Source organism: Ovis canadensis, chromosome 19 (genome assembly GCF_042477335.2).
Source record: "Ovis canadensis isolate MfBH-ARS-UI-01 breed Bighorn chromosome 19, ARS-UI_OviCan_v2, whole genome shotgun sequence".
Classification (NCBI taxonomy): domain Eukaryota; kingdom Metazoa; phylum Chordata; class Mammalia; order Artiodactyla; family Bovidae; genus Ovis; species Ovis canadensis.
Window position 1 is genome coordinate 46,420,478 of NC_091263.1, and position 17,374 is coordinate 46,437,851.

General features: G+C 39.6%; 1 protein-coding gene and 1 long non-coding RNA gene across 3 annotated transcripts in view; one reads left to right on the forward strand and one right to left on the reverse strand.

The window, feature by feature from the left end:
- Positions 1 to 17,374, reverse strand: part of MITF (melanocyte inducing transcription factor) — a 233,148-nt gene that overhangs the window by 106,324 nt on the left and 109,450 nt on the right. The gene's annotated exons all lie outside the window — the stretch shown is intronic.
- Positions 22 to 8,449, forward strand: LOC138424552 (uncharacterized). The gene is made up of 5 exons (XR_011250860.1): positions 22 to 199; positions 5,139 to 5,259; positions 6,105 to 6,200; positions 6,993 to 7,142; positions 8,224 to 8,449. It is a non-coding gene; the product is annotated as an uncharacterized lncRNA (long non-coding RNA).

Below are 17,374 nucleotides of genomic sequence, written 5' to 3' on the forward strand. Positions count from 1 at the left end.
CCAGTACCTACTGTACCTGCAGGACAAAAAACTGCTGCCTCACCCTGCAACAGGGGCTTCACGAGGACCAAGGCACCACCGGAAGCCCAAGCCAGCAGCCAGGCGACACCTGGGGCTCACTTAGCCCCCTTGAGCACCAGTGCGGGTACCAGCGGGGGCTTGCAGTGACTGCGCGTTATCAGAGAACATGAAGGCAGAGGTAAGTTTACATCCAGGTGAATTTCCAACACCGAAAAGAACCACAGAATCCAGGTGGGCTGTGGGACAGCTTGTTCCCGTCTCAACTTGGGAGACCTCTGGCAGCAGCTCATCACACAGCTCGAGCTGCTTTGCATCCGTGCAAAAGCATTTTTGGAACTGGAGGCTGCTCACTGAACATGCTTTCCTGCTGACAGGGTCGAGATCTGGACAGCATTCCTTACCCTCAGACCCCAAGAATATAAGGAGTGCTATTCCCTTGCTCAGTTTTGGTGGAAATCAGACACAAGCTGCTTCTTACTGTGGGCAATATCTTTTAGGACATCTTTAGCCCATACCTCTGCATATTCTTAAACTGTCATCTAATTAAACTCTGAACTCACTGCAATAATAACAGATACCCTCAAAAGACACTTTAAAATTCTGACATGACAGCGTCAATAATATCAAATATTGATGCAGCTTCTACAGACTCAGCACATTAAAGATGTCCTGGAGATTTATGAAAATGTCTGTTCCTCCCTATACACAATTCAAAGGTCAGAACAAAGACATCTGATATGGACTAGCTGTGTATCCTGGACAAGTTACTTCATTTCTCTGTGCCTGAGACTGTCTTCAAAGTAAACAGGTGGAAAACAGTGCAATCTCGATAAGCCATACTCAAACTTGAATTTCATGTGATGAAGTGATCTTTCTTTAGTTTCCCTTCAATAATGGGAAATATCCAGCCAGAAGTCTCAGACAAGCTATTCCTGGCCCTTTGTATTCTTTGTTCATTTTTCATTTTTTCTTTCACTGAATAAATATTTATGGAACACCTTCTACATCCCAGGCACTGTGCAAAGTCTTGGAGCTTCAAGTCTAACGGGACACATCTTAAATAATCACCCAAGTATTTAATGTAACTTGTGATAAATACGACAAGGAACTGGGAAAGCTTAATATGTAAGGGTCAGGAGAGGCTTCCCTTAAGCAGGGACCTCTGGGCTTTGATGTGAGTCGGGGGTAGCAGTTATGAATTCTGGGTGTGAAGGGGGGAATGGGAGAAGAGTCTTCTAAACAGTGGTAAAACATGTGCAAGAACCCTGAAGTGGGGAGTTAGAAGGAAGCTTCACTGTCTGAAGCAGTGGCGACCATCAGACCATCAGGACCTGGGAGACAAGGGAAGAGTCACTGATTTTCTTCCAAGAGGAAGAGGAAATCATTGAGAGGTTGTAAGCAGGATCAGATTTGTGTTTTTAGAAAGGTCCCTCTGGCTGCTGTATTGAGAACCACCCAGAGGAGCAACAAGATTAGCTACTGCCATAGTCCTAGTCAGAGGTGACGATACTTCATGGAGGTGAGGGGAGGCGATGAGGGGAAAATGGACAACAGTGGAGAGAAATGGATGAAAGCAGGTAGACTACTGGTAATGCTAAAGACCAATATGTGGAAGGAATGTGGGCGGGGTGGGGAAATCAGATCCCTGATGAAAATAATCGTGCTCATTATTAACAAGTTACTGAGGACTTTCTACATACTGGATATTGTACTGAGTTCTAGCGTTAACAGATGACTAAGATGCAACACTATTTCCCTTACCAACCTACTCCACACCTTGCTTTTCCTCCCTCTAGCACAGTAGAGCAGACAAATCAAGAACACAAGTTTGGGTGTCAACTTATTCAGATTCAAATCCCACCACTTACTAATTCTGTGACCTTGTGCAAATTTACTAAACTTCCCATGCCCCAGTTTCTTCGCCCGAGAAAGGGGAAATGATAAATGGCTATCCCATAGGTTATTGTTAAAACTGAAGGAAATAATATATGAATATATGTAACATGTATGGTACAGTCTAAGGAAGCAAGCTGTACCCTTGCTCTCTGCCCTCCAGCCACAGTGGAACTTCCTTCTTTGACACATATTAAGCTCTCATTTTAAAAAGTAGCTCTTACGATTATGATTGAAACTGTCTATTCTGGATGCACACCAACTAACCTACAGAACCAATGGAAATTCAACAGAGTAGGGGGAGCGGGGAAACTGAGAAATTTGAAGATCAAAGAAAACAGAGAGGTTAGGAAATGACCAAATCAGAACCTTTAGGTGATGATTTTTTTTAAAAAAGACCAAGCTGGACTCTCTCCCACCTTGGACACTATTTGAAGCTGAATTAAGTTACACGGTTCCCAGTAAGTTTTTGAAATGAAACCCTGATTTATTACATGCTTACACACAGGGAAAATCTGTGCCCTCCGCAGGCTCTCAAATGTTCATCGTGAAACCAATGGCATCAATTCCAGCCATTCCAACAGGGACACCACATGGTGCCAAATTCTCCCCTGGCAGCTTCTGCCAATGACATCACCTGATATTTTGTCCTGGACAATCTACCAACCCAAGGAGGCTATCCATTGACCGTTTACATAAATTTTTAAGTAAAATTACTTTCACAGGGCATGTGTTCAACTTATTCATGGTACCTTCAGAAATACCTTTATCACGCAAATGTTCTTGGGGAATCTCCCTGAACATAGCAATGAAATACCTGTCAGCAAATGGAATAAAGCTTGACATACACCTCTGACAAAAGCTATAAAATTCACGAAACATTACATACATTTCCACAATCCTGTCCCTCAAGTAGTCACACAATCATTTAACAAATGTCTTCTGAGTGGCAGGAACCATATCTGTTCAGTTTACCACTGTATCCCTAGAAGCTAGTAGAATAAACAATCCACAATTGATGTTCAATAAATACATTGACAATGAATTAATCTATAATGTGTAAGCAACTCTCTTGTTCATATATGTACTATTCAGATATATATCCTAAGTGCATATACACATATAATGTATATGTGTGCATACACACAGACACATAAAGAAATATATACACACAAACCCTAAAGTTAAATACAAAATAAGAACTGGTAACAGACACAAAGGAAAAATAATACTTTTAACATGAAACACTGAGTGTAGAATAAAAATATTACCTGTACTCCCATATAATTCAAATCTTAACTGCTACTCCTTGCCCCAAATTCCAGCAAATCAACTAGAGTCATCAGAATTCTTACTGACCTTTTCCAAAGACAACTGTAACAAAAATGGAACTTAAAACTATCAAACATCCAAGTGACAGCCAATTTTTTTTTTTTTTAACTAACTTTGGGCCTCAATCTTTTTGGAAGGAAAAACTCAATCACTATGTTGAACGAGTTAGAGAAGAGATAAGAGGTTTTACTTGTTATCCTGTCGAAAACTCAGCTGAAGAAAAGTAGAACCACTCTTTTAACAGTTAGAATCCTTCTTATTTTATTTGGGTATCAAATGTTTTATTTTCCCCAAAGCACATCATTGTCTTACATCTTTCCTTCTGATAGCCATTGCTTTTTTCAATAAACTACTTCTCATCACCCTAACAATAATTAACAGTTGAAGACATCTAATACATGCCAAACACTATACTGACTCATGAACTACCTGCTACATACAATTTAGGAAGCATCTACCCATAATGTTTCCTTATGATCCCAGCCAATGGTTCACCAAACCTGCATTTCTATCAGAAAGACCTAGGGACCGTTCTTCCCCCATTATCCCTTTAACATCAACTCAGGAGCATTTAAAAATACAAATGTCAAAGATCTTCCCCTAAATAAATGACTGAATGAGACTTTCCAAAACATTGTTTCAAATTCCAATCTTTTAAAAAGATTCTCATAAAAGACTAATATGAAGTCAGGCTTCGGAACCACTGCTATGTACCGTATTTCAACATACATAATTATATATAATATGTTCTATGAAAATTATCTCTGCAAGAGTGACAGGAAAATACCCAAGATTCTCAAGTTCCCTTTATCTGTTGAAATAAGAAGTCTTTACTTGTATAGTCTGATGGTGTAAAGTGTCTGCTTGGAATTATTATACAATGGATATGCTTTGAATGTTAAGTGAAAGTATTATGAGGTAATTAACAAGTATCGTGAAAGTGGCTGCAAAACTCAAAAACTTCTGTCCAGAGTAACAAACACATCTGGCTCTTTTCCCCACATGCCATCATGCTCACATTTTGGAAAGTCAGATGTCACCAAAAGGCCCTTCTACTCAAACATTCACTGATGTGGCCAGCATTTGAGAGATGTTTCTCAGTGCTGTGGGGAAGATAAAGAAGAAGATATGAGAGCTTCTGCTTCTCTGGGGCTCACCCCAGGGAAACGCCAAACTCACATACACAGGCCCATGGTTAAGAGTTAGGAGTGAGGGACAGAATGGCAGTTTCAGGGGTTCCTCTCCACCTTTCAGATGAGGTCTCATGGGTTTTGTGCCTCTTCCCCAGGGAGGGCTTCCTCCCCAACCCCATCCTACCTAGAGAAGCAACATCCACTTCTGCTTCTTACTCTCTCAGCAAATGCTGCTTTTTCTGTAGCACTTAATCCCACTCCTAATTATTTGTTTTGTTTGTTTGTTGTTCATCCTGGAGGGCAGGGTCCTTCGTATGTATTACATTCTCAGTGTCTGGCATATGATAACTGCTCGAAAAACTTTTGTTCAGGGAACAATGGATGAGTGGATGAGTGGAAGGAAAGATGAACAGAAGGGAGAGTGACAAAATAAAAAAAGATCAGGTAAGGACGGAGTAATGAAATATAATTTGATGACAGCACTTAATTAATTAGGAAGTCAACAGGCAGTAGTGGGGCTCACGATTGTATACTTTTCATTTGGAAGCTTTCAGTTGCTGAACACAACTTATTTTCCTGGATAAAGTACAAGGATACAAAGCTACAGGAACTGGCAGCCCAGTAGTTCTAATTTGAAAACATTCACAGCAGGACTGAGGGAAATTTTTAATGACTATGTATCTGCAGAAATAAGTGTTCAGTACCACTCAATCAAGTTTATCTCTTTCATTCTGTTTCTTTTTTTTTTTTCCTACCAAGAACGTAATCTCCCTATAACAATGATGGGACAGCATCTTCTGAAAGACTGCTCATTGTACCGAGCTCACAAAGCCCTTTAAGGGCGAAAAGGAAAATGCACACAAGACCAAGATGACCCCAGGTAAATTTAATCTAGGCTCCTGTTGCCATTATCAAAGAACTCTTTAGATTTAGAGGAAAAAAAAAAATAATGCTTTTCCAAACTATTTAGAAAACTCTGTCCTGAGAATACAAATATAATCTACAAAAAGAGGCACTTCAAATGCTGGCTGAAGTAAATTTTTAAGCAATTAATGAAGGGAGAAATATTTGAAATAATAGTTGGTCTTTCATAAATAATCAATACAAGAGATTAGTTCCTTACCTTGAGCTCTCTGATATTATCTGTTCGAGTTCACTTCAAAAGAAATACTTGCTCTCCATTAAAGGCAATTCGGAGGCTGTTTCTCTGCTATCTATCAATGGCAGTGGGGTATTTGCAATAAGCAGAACATTATCCACAGAAAAAGCCCAGTTCGTGAGGCAACACAAACTTGAAGAAGGAAACACGGATGGAGATTATGCCACTTTGATGGCATTTTCTCAAAAAAGAAATTTAGTAAAAATGCAATTACTTTCCTTATCAAGGTAAATAAATAGAAAAAGATAAGGCTGTTGCCGTGGAGGCAGGGGTGCAAAGTTATTCACACTAGGATTTTATAATAAGTCAAATCTTCCACTTCAGGACTTTAAAATCACTTTGAGTGTTTTCCTCTCAATTCAGTGGTGAACTCTTAACTTATTTAAAAAGAAAAATACAAATTTCTCTTTCACTGTAGTAACTCTTTTTTTTTTTTTAAGTAATTAAACTGAATAGCAAAGAAGCCCATAGAGTCTCTGCTTATCCTAATGGTGTTGAGGATGGAAACAGGAGGGTGCAACCCTGTGGTCATCATGAAAGACATCAGTTTCATTCTTCTTCCCTAGAGTCAAGATATTCAAATATGTTAAAACAAGACAAATTCAGCTCCGACAAGTGGCCTCCACACACCCTCTGGGCTGAGGTCCTGGCTACCGAGGCAGGTGAGTCCACCCTTCCCCAGATTCTCACTCAGGGCATCAGCAACTGAGAGAACCACCTGACCCTTTATGGCTCAAGGGGAACTGGAAAAGCGATGAAGACAGAGAAGACACAGGCACTTTGCCAATTAGCCTTTCTGTTCCATTCACAGAGGTTTCCTATTTGTATTATAAAACCTGAACTAAAGGTAGAGATCATTTTTTTCATGGACAATCACAACACTGGTGCAAGGTGGTATGAAAGTGCACCAGGTGTGATAACTCTTGTCTGTACAACGTGTGGTAAGAATCCAGGACACGGTCTTTAGCCTGTGAGGGGTCCACTATCTCATAAATAAGTGAATAGTTGCTCAAGTCTCTCTTGCTTAACGATCTAAACTTAGCATCATCTTTCAGCTGGAGACAGCATTGTGTGGCGGTGGCCTGCAGACACACACATAGCCCACGCACTATGTTCACCTCGTAGCTTTACCCTGGGCAACTCACTTCATTTCTGAGTCTTGAAATCTGCATCTGTAAAATGGAGATCGCTATTATATCACCTGTTTAGTAGGGTATGTGACTAAATGAAGTGAGGTATGAAAAGTACCTAGCACAGTGCCTGCAAAAAAAATTGCTCTCAATCAATATTATGCATGGGAAAAGGCCACTTTCAGAACACTAGGGCACAAGAAGTGAGTCCTTGGAGCCTCAAAGAACTTCAACTTGTAGGACAAATAAAAGTTATTATTAAGAGACAAAAGTGAAAATGTGCCCCTGGTGGTTCAGTGGTAAAGAATCCGCCTGCCAATGTAGGAGATACAGGTTCGACCCCTGGACTGGGAAGATCCCACATGCCACGAAGCCAACTAAGCTTGTACCCGACAACTACTGAGCCCGTGCTCTAGAGCCCAGGAACTGCAACTATTGAGTCCATGTGCCCCAGAACCCGATCTCCACAACAAGGTAAGTCACCACAATGAGAAGCCTGCACACTGCAACAAAGACTAGTCCCCCTCTTCACAACTAGAAAAAAGTCCATGCAGCAACAAAGACCCAGCACAGCCAATGTAAATAAATTATTTATAAAGAGACAGAAGTGAAAATGTTTTCAAAACATGGTATTTGAAGATGGTGTGCCGATTGAAGACAAATGTAAGCTCAGAAAAGGTCCAGAGATATTTGTGGATAACATATTCATTCATAATGAAAAACCAAAAACTAAGACGTTGATGGGGATCTGAAACTTTTTCTGATAGTGTACAACTATTGATGCCTTTTTAATGGTTGTCTTAGCTACAGACAAAACTGCTAGCCCAGGAAACCTTCAGTTCTGACAATGTGTCAAATACTTTTTTAATTTGTTATTTTAACTTTATAAACATATTTGTAAGTCATGAAGGAAATAATGTGCCTAAATAAGCAAAATATAACAAATCAAACTTCTGTGTTCAAAAGAAAGATCTCCATAGGTTAAATTTCTGTCAATAGTCAAAATTTCCCAAACTTCCAAAGCATCTCAATACTTGAAGTGAAGTCGCTCAGTTGTGTCCGACTCTTTGCAACCCCGTGGACTGTAGCCTACCAGGCTCCTCCGTCCATGGGATTCTCCAGGCAAGAATACTGGAGCGGGTTGCCATTTCTCAATACTTACCCTCCACTAATGACATCCTGTTTCAGTTATGCTGAACAAATAGGATTTGAAATGAGAAAAATAATATTTGTACAGGAATCCTTCCTGTATGTTGATTAAATCTAATCAATCACAATAAACTTGATACACAATAGCATTCTGCATCTAACTTACACTCTAAGGAGTCTTGCCTATAATCAAAGTGTATACTTATGTTATAGTAAAATGTTAAAATAACCAATATTTTAAATTAATAGCCTGTGTAATTTCAAGTAATACTGCTATGTAGTGATACAAAGGAAAAAAGACATCTTTGCTCGACAAAATTAAGCTATATGTCCTTTAAAAAAATAATGCCTATCAGAACTATCTAATTCTTGCTTTGACATTTACCAAGTACTTATTACCTGCCAGGTATTACAGATGAGGCTGGTGATGGAGATGCAGAGAATCACCACAACTTTCAATCAAGCTTATTAATAAGCTCCTGATATCAAGTAAAACTGGTTCATTTTTAAAAGATAAAGATATAACATTGCAAAGCAATTATACTCCAATAATAAAATGTTAAAAATTTCAGAACAAAGAAAAAACATACATATGGGCAAAATTATGAATAAAAGCTAGAAAAATAAAAAAATTCTTATTAAAACTCATTCATTCAACAAGTCTTTATTGAGCACCTACTTGTCGCAAGCACTACTGAATATGCTTGAGATACATTAATGATACACCATGACGCTTAGATTATGAAGCCAGAAATGTTTTTGAGTAACTCTGAATGCTCAAATCATTTATTAATTTAAATAGGTAATTTGGAAATTGCATGAATTTACCATCTTAAAGCACCATCTACAACAACATTCCCATTAACAAAAACATTTGCTTTCTAATACTGGATCAAGGATCAGTGCATTTTCATTTCCTAATGAGCCAGGCAGAAAATTTGAAAAATCTGAAAAAAATCATGAGATCATGTCTCTGCCTCTTTTTTAAAAAAAGAGACAGGGGAAGAGAGAAGGTAGAGAATTCATCATATCATCACACTGACAACTGTGCCTTTTATTTGCATATCATACCTCATGTTTATTTAAATGAAGAAACAGAGGGAAAGGGAGTGAGGTGAGTAACTTGCTCAGAATCAAGATGTTGATGAACTGCAAATTCAGAGTTTGAAAACTCCAGAGCCCACATGCTTCTCACTATGGTTCTCTGCTCTAAGTTTCTGTGAGCCACTCAACAATCACAAAAGCAAACTAATTCTAAAATTAGAACCTTGCACTGGAGTTGCCTCTTTAGTTGTCTGCTCCCCACACCCTACACTGGTGTCTGAATTCCAAGAAGGAATAACCCATTCTGTTTAGTTCCCTCTTCATTCTTTAACCAGACACAATTCCAGATCCAGTGAAAGAACCCAATAACTAGTTGTCAGTGGGTTAAGTGAATAATGAAATTGATCATGGTGCATTTTCTGATCACTTTTGACTATGATCTACCTTTAAAAAAACACAAGCAGGAAATGAATCAGGCTTCCCTCAATATTTATACCAAACATGAGTTAAAGTAATGGCATTCACTAGAAACAAAACAGAAAGACACACTGCTTGTCCTCAATTAACTTAATCTAGTTGGGAAAGAGAGTGAGAAAATATGAATATCAGCACAATTTATTCTTGTTAATAGAAGTATAGCAGTGCTCAGAAAATAAAGAATTATTGAAAAAGGCTTTTGAGGGGGAGACAAGCTTTGGACTTTGGGGGAGCATGACAAACTCCTCTGGAAAAGATGGGTAATTGTGAGCAAAGTTTCTCAACGTGTGGGATACAGGATGATCTCAAATGGAGACACAAAGACTCCACATTAAATGACCATGGAATTACCCAGAGAGAAAGGCCCTTTCAAATTTCTTTTCATCCCACGAAAAGTATCTGTTTGATGCTAACATGTCTTCAATCTTGCAATACTTGCCCTTTGTAACAAAAACAGTTCAGATCTCAGACTCAGGCCCTTCTTGACAACACATCCAGTAAGGATCTAACTGTTTTCTTCCAATTTCATTATATTTATTTTACACATGCATCCATCTGTCATTGCCATTTAATAAGGCATTTCCTTTCAATATGTATTTTTAATTTATTTAAGCCATCATATGGAATGTGGGGGCAAAGGTCATGAAGTTAGGATGAGTATGGCTCAAATTTGGGAACCCTGATTAAGAGAAACGAAGAATGTGCCAGAACCCTTCCGTGGAAACCAGATCAAACACAGCCCACAAATAGTGGCTACTCTATTGCAGTGAGAAGCAAACAGCTACAAAGAATTCCAGTCTGATAAAGGAAATCATGTAGGGCTCTGAAATCACAGTACATGGGCCTAGCCCTAATCGCTTCCTAACTGTGGGAAATGAACATGACTGGCAGATAGGATTCCATACAGGAAAACCAGGGGCCAGGCCAAGGAGGACGGAGAATATCACAATGGAAGTGGACAAGCCACAATTGTTGATAGTGCCTGTAAACAAGACCTCCGTCCAGAAAAAGAAAAGGCAAGGCTGTTAGAACAAAATGTCAGGCATGCTGGATGTTGATGCTTCGATATATTACAGCCTCTCCTCTCACACTGTGAAGGTCACTTTGGCCTGCATTATCTCCTAGGGCACAAATACAGCTTATAGCCCATCTTTGTTTTCGTTTACCTTTTTAATCTAATTTCATAATGAAGTACCAAAGGAGGTCCCCAGAATGGAGTTGCTGGTTTTTGTTTTTTTTTTCCCCCTCTAGCTGTATAATACTTTCATACACTAGATGGAGCCAACTTTATAATGCTTTGGGATTCACACACAGGTTTGTGCTGGACATGAAAAAATATTAACCCATGCATATGGAATCTAGAAAGATGGTATTGATGAACATACCTGCAGGGCAGCAATGGAGATTCAGACATAGAGAACAGACTTGTAGACACAGCAGGGGAAGAAGAGGGTGGGACGAATACAGGAGCATGGAAACACATATATTATCATATGTAAAATAGATAGTGAGTGGGGTTTTGCTGTGTGGCAGAGGGAGCTCCACCTAGTGCTCTGTGACAACCTAGAGGGGTGGGATGGACAGGGAGGTGGCAAGGAGGTTCAGGAGGGAGGGGACATATATATACCTGTGGCTGAGTCATGGTGATGTATGGCAGAAACCAACACAATATTGTGACGTGATTATCCTCCAATTAAATAAAATTTAAAAAAAAAGAAGGTATGGGAAAACCATATATCACCTAAATATATTTAAAATTTTGAAGATCAAAGTTTTAAAGATCAAAAGGTCCCATCATTTTACCACTCTGCCTATTTCCCGTAACTCTTAAGCCCGAATTAATATCAAACTATTAACGAAGCTATAAAAATATGTCTGAAATACGATCATCTTATAGTTCACTGACACTTTTAATTTTGGTTTAGTAACAAGTATTTATTATAGTTTTTTAAACTGGTTTCAAAAAAAAAATTGTTTTTTTCTTTGCTTTGGGAGAAATGGAAGCAATTTATAAATGCAGTAAGCATGACTCATCAGACCCAAAAAGTTGACCTCTAGGATAGGAGGGGTAAGAGCAAGGGAGCAGCAAGTACACAGATACTACTTCTAGGCTCTCACAGTCCCTGAGCGGAGAGAAAGCACTCACCAGCACGAGGTCAAATGGCCAAGGCACTTGTAAGAAGAAATGGCTGATCTCCAGGACCAGGGAAGGTCCTCTGCCAACCGACTAGAATATTCTGCTATCTAACCTGGAGCCCGGATGGGATGATTCTCACCTGTCAGTCATGCTAACTCAATGCCTTTTCACTGGATCCTAATCTTTTAAAATTGTGGCTTTCCAATGAGACACTGTTGTCCCCAGGGGACATCTGACAATGTCTGGAGACACTTTTGGTTGTCACAAATGGGGACACAGGAACTTCCTTGGAAGTCCAGTGGTTAGGACATCGCCTTCCAAGTGCAGGGGTCAGGGGTTCCATCCCGGGTTGGGAGTTAAGATCCCCCTTTCTCCTGGCCAAAAAAACCAAAACATAAACAATATCGTAACAAATTCAATACAGATTTTTTGAAAACTAGGGTGACAGGTGTTATGAGCATCTAGTACGTAGAGACTAGGGATGCTATTAAACACCTTACAGGCTCCCGTACAGCCCCTACAGTAGAGACAATCCAGCCCTCAATGTTCAATATTGCCAAGGCCGAGGAACTATTTTAAAGTAAGCAGCTCTGCCAGACAGGAGACAAAGGAGCTCCAACTCGTAGAGGTCAAATAAATAAACCAAAATTTCGGGGTGTTTACCAGACAGCTTTTAAAGCCAGTAGGACAGAGTACACTGACCCATTGCACTTACTCTTCAGACACTCCTTGGGCTGCCCATCTGGAGTCAGAACATCACCCAACCCCAGTCCCCCGAAAACCACCTATTGTTCCATTCCCGCAGCTTTATCTTTTCCAGAATGTCAAATAAATGGGATCATTTAAAACATAGACTTTTGAGTCTGACTCCTTTCCCTTAACAAGTATATTTGAGTTCAATCCATGCTGTAGCAGGTATTGGTATCTATTTGCACGTTAATATTCCACTGTATGGATGAACCATGGCTTACGTGTCCTTTAACAGGTGAAAGGACATTTGGGCCATCTCCAGATTTTGGTGATTGTGAATAAAGTTACCATACTTTTTAAGACTTTTCTTTTTTTTAAGAGTATTTGCAAATAACTCACTAAAGGTCATACAGTTACCAGAGATGTAAAGACAAAGTATACACTCCAAAAAAAAAAAAGACTATGGGAAAACAGGAGTCAACAATTTTTCTCCTCATGTCAATGCACCCCGCTCACAATACATTTTCTGTAAAGAGATTTCACTAACTACTTTTTCTATATTTAGTGACCATTAATGGGCCAACTAAAGCACTTTTCTAAAGGCTGCTTCTTGCCAACATGACCCTATGGCCACATTACTATAAATAACATGTAAGCCGTGATCTGTGTCCAGCTACTCATCAGTGCTATACGTAGACTAGTGATTATGCCCTGCTGGTCTCTGCCTTTCATCTGACCTACTGGACTTACCTGAGACACACAGAGGGGACAGTAAGTGACAGGTTTGGCACTCAGGGGTTCCAAGAACATGCAAGGAAAAAAGGCTACTGCAACGATTATGCAGAAGGGTGGCTACAGCTGCACTTTTTTCTGTTGATTTAAACACAAAGAAGCATATGTCCAAATCCTCGGGGGGCAGAATGCCCACATCACAAATTTCCATTAGCTGGCACTTCATGAACCTAAGACACTACACAGCCAGGGTTGAGGCCAGGGGGAAAGGAAATGCCCAAGAGCAACATCTCAGGGAGGTCTCTGAGCTGAACCTGTCACCTTGACTAGAGAAAGCATGCTGGTTTTAAGCTCTGAAACCTCAAAGTGGCATGATAAATATTTTTGTAATATCACCATGATAGTAACTAGAAAAATCAAGAGAAACTCATACTCTAGCCCATTTCAAAGTTCTTCAGTAATAATAGTAATAGCAGCTAATTATAGGTAGTATGCAAAGTACTCCTGTGCTAGGCATTTTACACAGCACGCCTTGAAGTATTCCTCAATAACAACCCTCTAACAGCAACACAATTATGATGTCCCTTTTACCAATGAGAAGAGTGAGGTTTTGAGGTGACTGTATCACTGGCTAGACTGTTTGCAGAGAGGAAATTCAATCCAAGGCACAGTCTGGCTCTAGATCCTCTGTTCTCAACCTCCAGGCCATACCCCCATGGTCTTACTTTTAGAGACATTCATTTATCCAGGTACTCGGGGAAAAAAAAAAAGTATCATTATAGCCATCCAAGAAAATAAATACAAATCAGATATGCTCCTTCCCTCTAGGTGCTCATTACTTGGAGGAGGACAGAGAATCCTATAAATAATATCTTATCTTTTTGGTCAAATACTTTTCTGAGACTCATGAAAACTATGGACTGTCTCAAGAAAAAACATTCACATAGGCACAGAACAAAACTGAACACTGGGGGCCTAGGAATCCCTGGAATACTTAAGTAGCTGACTATTAGCTGCAAAGTGTTTTGATTAAGAAAGGAACAAAGTATTGTGAGAACTCAGAAGAAAGCTCAGGATATGAAAGTCCAGAAAAGAGTCCACTAGAAAAGGAAGGATGGAAGGGGGACTTCAGTGAAGAGAGGCATGCATCAGAAGGCTGGTGGCAGGAAAAAGACCTAAAAAGGAAAGAGGAAGAAAGCAGGGAAATAAGTAGCAGATCGCTAAAATATTCCAGTTAAGAGTTTCCTATTTCTAGGAAGGATGTGGTGAGAATGAGCTACCCGACCAGGCTCTGGGGTCAGAAAGAACTGGGTTCACATCTTAGAGAGAGAGAGACTGTGTGTGTGTGTGTGTGTGTGTGTGTGTGTATGTGTGTGTGTGTGAAAGAGAGAGAATGTGTGCGCGTGTGTGTGCATGCGTGTGTGTGTGCATGTGCATGCGTGCCTGTGCTCGCACGCAATGGAATACTACTCAGCCATAAAAAGAGATGAAATCTTGCCATTATCAACAACATCGACGGATCTTGAGGATATTATGCTAAATAAAATAAGTCAAATGGAAAAAGACAAACACCATAAGATTTCACTCGTGTGTGAAATTTTTTCTAACATGAACAAACCAAATCAAACAGAAGTATACATACAGAGAACAGAGTAGTGTTTACCAGAGAAAAATGGGGTACAGGGGGAGGCAAAATGGGTAAAGGGGCCAACAGTACGGTGACAGATAGAAACTAAACACTTGGTGGTGAGCACACTGCAGTGTATACAGAAGCTGAAATACAACACTGTATATATGAAAGTTATGTTATAGACTAATAAAAATACACAAATACAGGTAGACCTCAGCAATACTATGGGTTAGGTTTCAAACAACCGCAATTAGGCAAATATCACAATAAAGCAAGCTACATGAATTCTCTGGTTTCCCAGTGCATACCAAAGTTATACTTACACTATGCTAGTCTATTAAGTGTGCAATAGTATTATGTCTAAATAAATATATACAAACCAATTTAAATTGTTTTATTGTTAAAAAAATGCTAGCTACCACATGAACCTTCAGTGAGTCAAAATCTTTTTTGCAATAGTAACATCAAAGATCACCATAATGAATATAAAAATAGTGAAAAGGTTCAACTATTGCAAGAAATACCAAATATGACATAGACACAAAGTGAGAAAATGCTACTGGGAAAATAGTGCTGAGATTTGTTTGATGAAGATTTGCTGCAAGCCTTCAGTTTGTTCAAAAAAATATTTTACATATATATATATATGTTTGCAAAGTGCAATAAGTCGAAGTACAAGAAAACAAGATTTGCCTATAAAGTCCCCTGCAATGAGAAAGAAAGAAGGAGGGAGGGGGAAATGGAGAGAAGGAGAGAGGAAAGGAGGAAGAGGGGAGAGGAAGGAAAGAACAGAGTCAAAATCAAGGTCTGCCCCCTCTCATTAGCTGTACAGCCAGGGGATAATCAAACCACTCTAAGCCTCAGTTTTTTTGTCTGTAAAATGGAGAGAAGAAGAGCCCCAACTTCACAGGTGTTGTAAGACAATCCATGGAACAATGCACCTTGTGTACTTGATACAATGAATATGTGTGAGCATTCAATACAGTGTAGCCATTATTATTAACAGTATCAGCACTGCCATTTTCACCCCAGCCTGACGCAAACATAGACTCCCACAGAGAACTCCTCCAAAACAGTGTCAGAAATGAACTCCCTGATTCATGTCTGGGACAATCTGCTACATTCTTAAGACACGTGAAGCACTGCAGAAGAATCTCTGCCCAAATAAAGCCCCAGTGCAAAAAGTCACTAGTAAAACATTGTCCTTATAAACTCCTTATACACTTATACTCAATTACTCATTCTCATTAATCACACAAATATGTGAGAAGCACACTATAGAGTAGGGGGGAAACAAAATCTGACAACTATTGGGATAAATGGGGGGAGGGGGTTGTTTTGGTTTTTAACATCACCAGTGTTAGCTTTCTTCTTAGGTGAGAACAGAGATTATCAACAGCTACACACAGACATTACATATCATTGTCAACACTATCATGTCCATAACAAGAGTATGAAGACATAAATTCTTGCAAAGCCTTTCTGCACGCAGTTCATCTGTATCACCATTCCTGGCACGGCATTACTGTATAGAAAAGGGAAATGGTACAAAAAATTATACCCTACTCTTCTTAATCAATGTGTTTTCAGTAATATTTTATTTTAGATTCTTCACACATAGAGGAGCTAACGTAAAAGCAATACACTGGAACCCATCCATGAATGCTCGAGGAACTGTGTGGAGAGTATTTTGTTTTGATTCCTCAGCCATGGTAATAGACAGAACATTTATTAAACCCTTGCACTTAAAAATGTTCCACGGCCAGCCAATATTTGCCAGAATGATATTGCCATACAGTCAGCACTGGAAAAATAAAGTCATGAGAAAACACAACCATTCTCCTCTTCCCCAGAAAGCTGGCCAGGATATCTGCTTCCCCTTGCCATCGAGGCTGACACCTGCTACAAAAATCACAACTTTGCCCTCATTTGAAAGCACACATACACAGGAAAACAAAACAGGGGTTCCAGTGGTCCTTCCCAAACTCAACAGATGGCTAGAAATTCACCAAGCTTCCTTCCACCTTTAAATCTGTTCTCCTTCAAAAGCACAAAAGTAATAAATCATTTCACACCACTGAAAATGGAAATAAGCAGTAAAAAACCTAACTGCCCTAGAATAATACTAAAGTAGAAGAGTTTGTTCATGAACTGGAGACAGAAGGGAGGAATCGAGGCTGACAAGAGGACAGTGTTGCTAGCACATTGTTAAACATGAATGCGATAGCGAAAGCTGATAGGCTATGAAGCAAGAGGGATATAACTGTCACACTTAGAAATCATCCACACGTTAGTGGAACAAAACAAGGATTCACGTTAGGAAGGGGTTCCCACATGGCTTTCAGAAAACCTGATCAATCCTCCAGAAACTGCACGAACACAGTCTCTGAGGCATACACAAACTAGGTAAGTGTGAGTTACAAAGCAGACCCCTCTCTCCATCTGAAACCTGTCATATATGAAACTTCCAATAGCATTAAAAGTCATCAGTTACTAATGCCAATATAGTGGAGCTGAATTCCTTTCATATCTCTGTTTCTGTATCTGCTAGTTATTCTTCCCTACACGTGGCGCATTCCAAGAGTAAGAACACAAGCCCTGGACTCACCCTAGCTGTATCTGCCACTAGCTCTAAGCCTCCACTTCCCAACTGCAAATGAAGAACATAAATAAATGAGTTGAAGCAAAGCAAGTAAGACATTAAAGCTCAGTCTGATCCTGACACTGCTGTGGTCTTTCTTATCTTCTCTAGCCCTAGTGTATCTTTCTTGGGAAGAAAACAGGCAGAATGCAGTGTGACTCCAACACTGCTTTCTGAAAGAAGTGAAAATGTATGCCGGCTTTGAT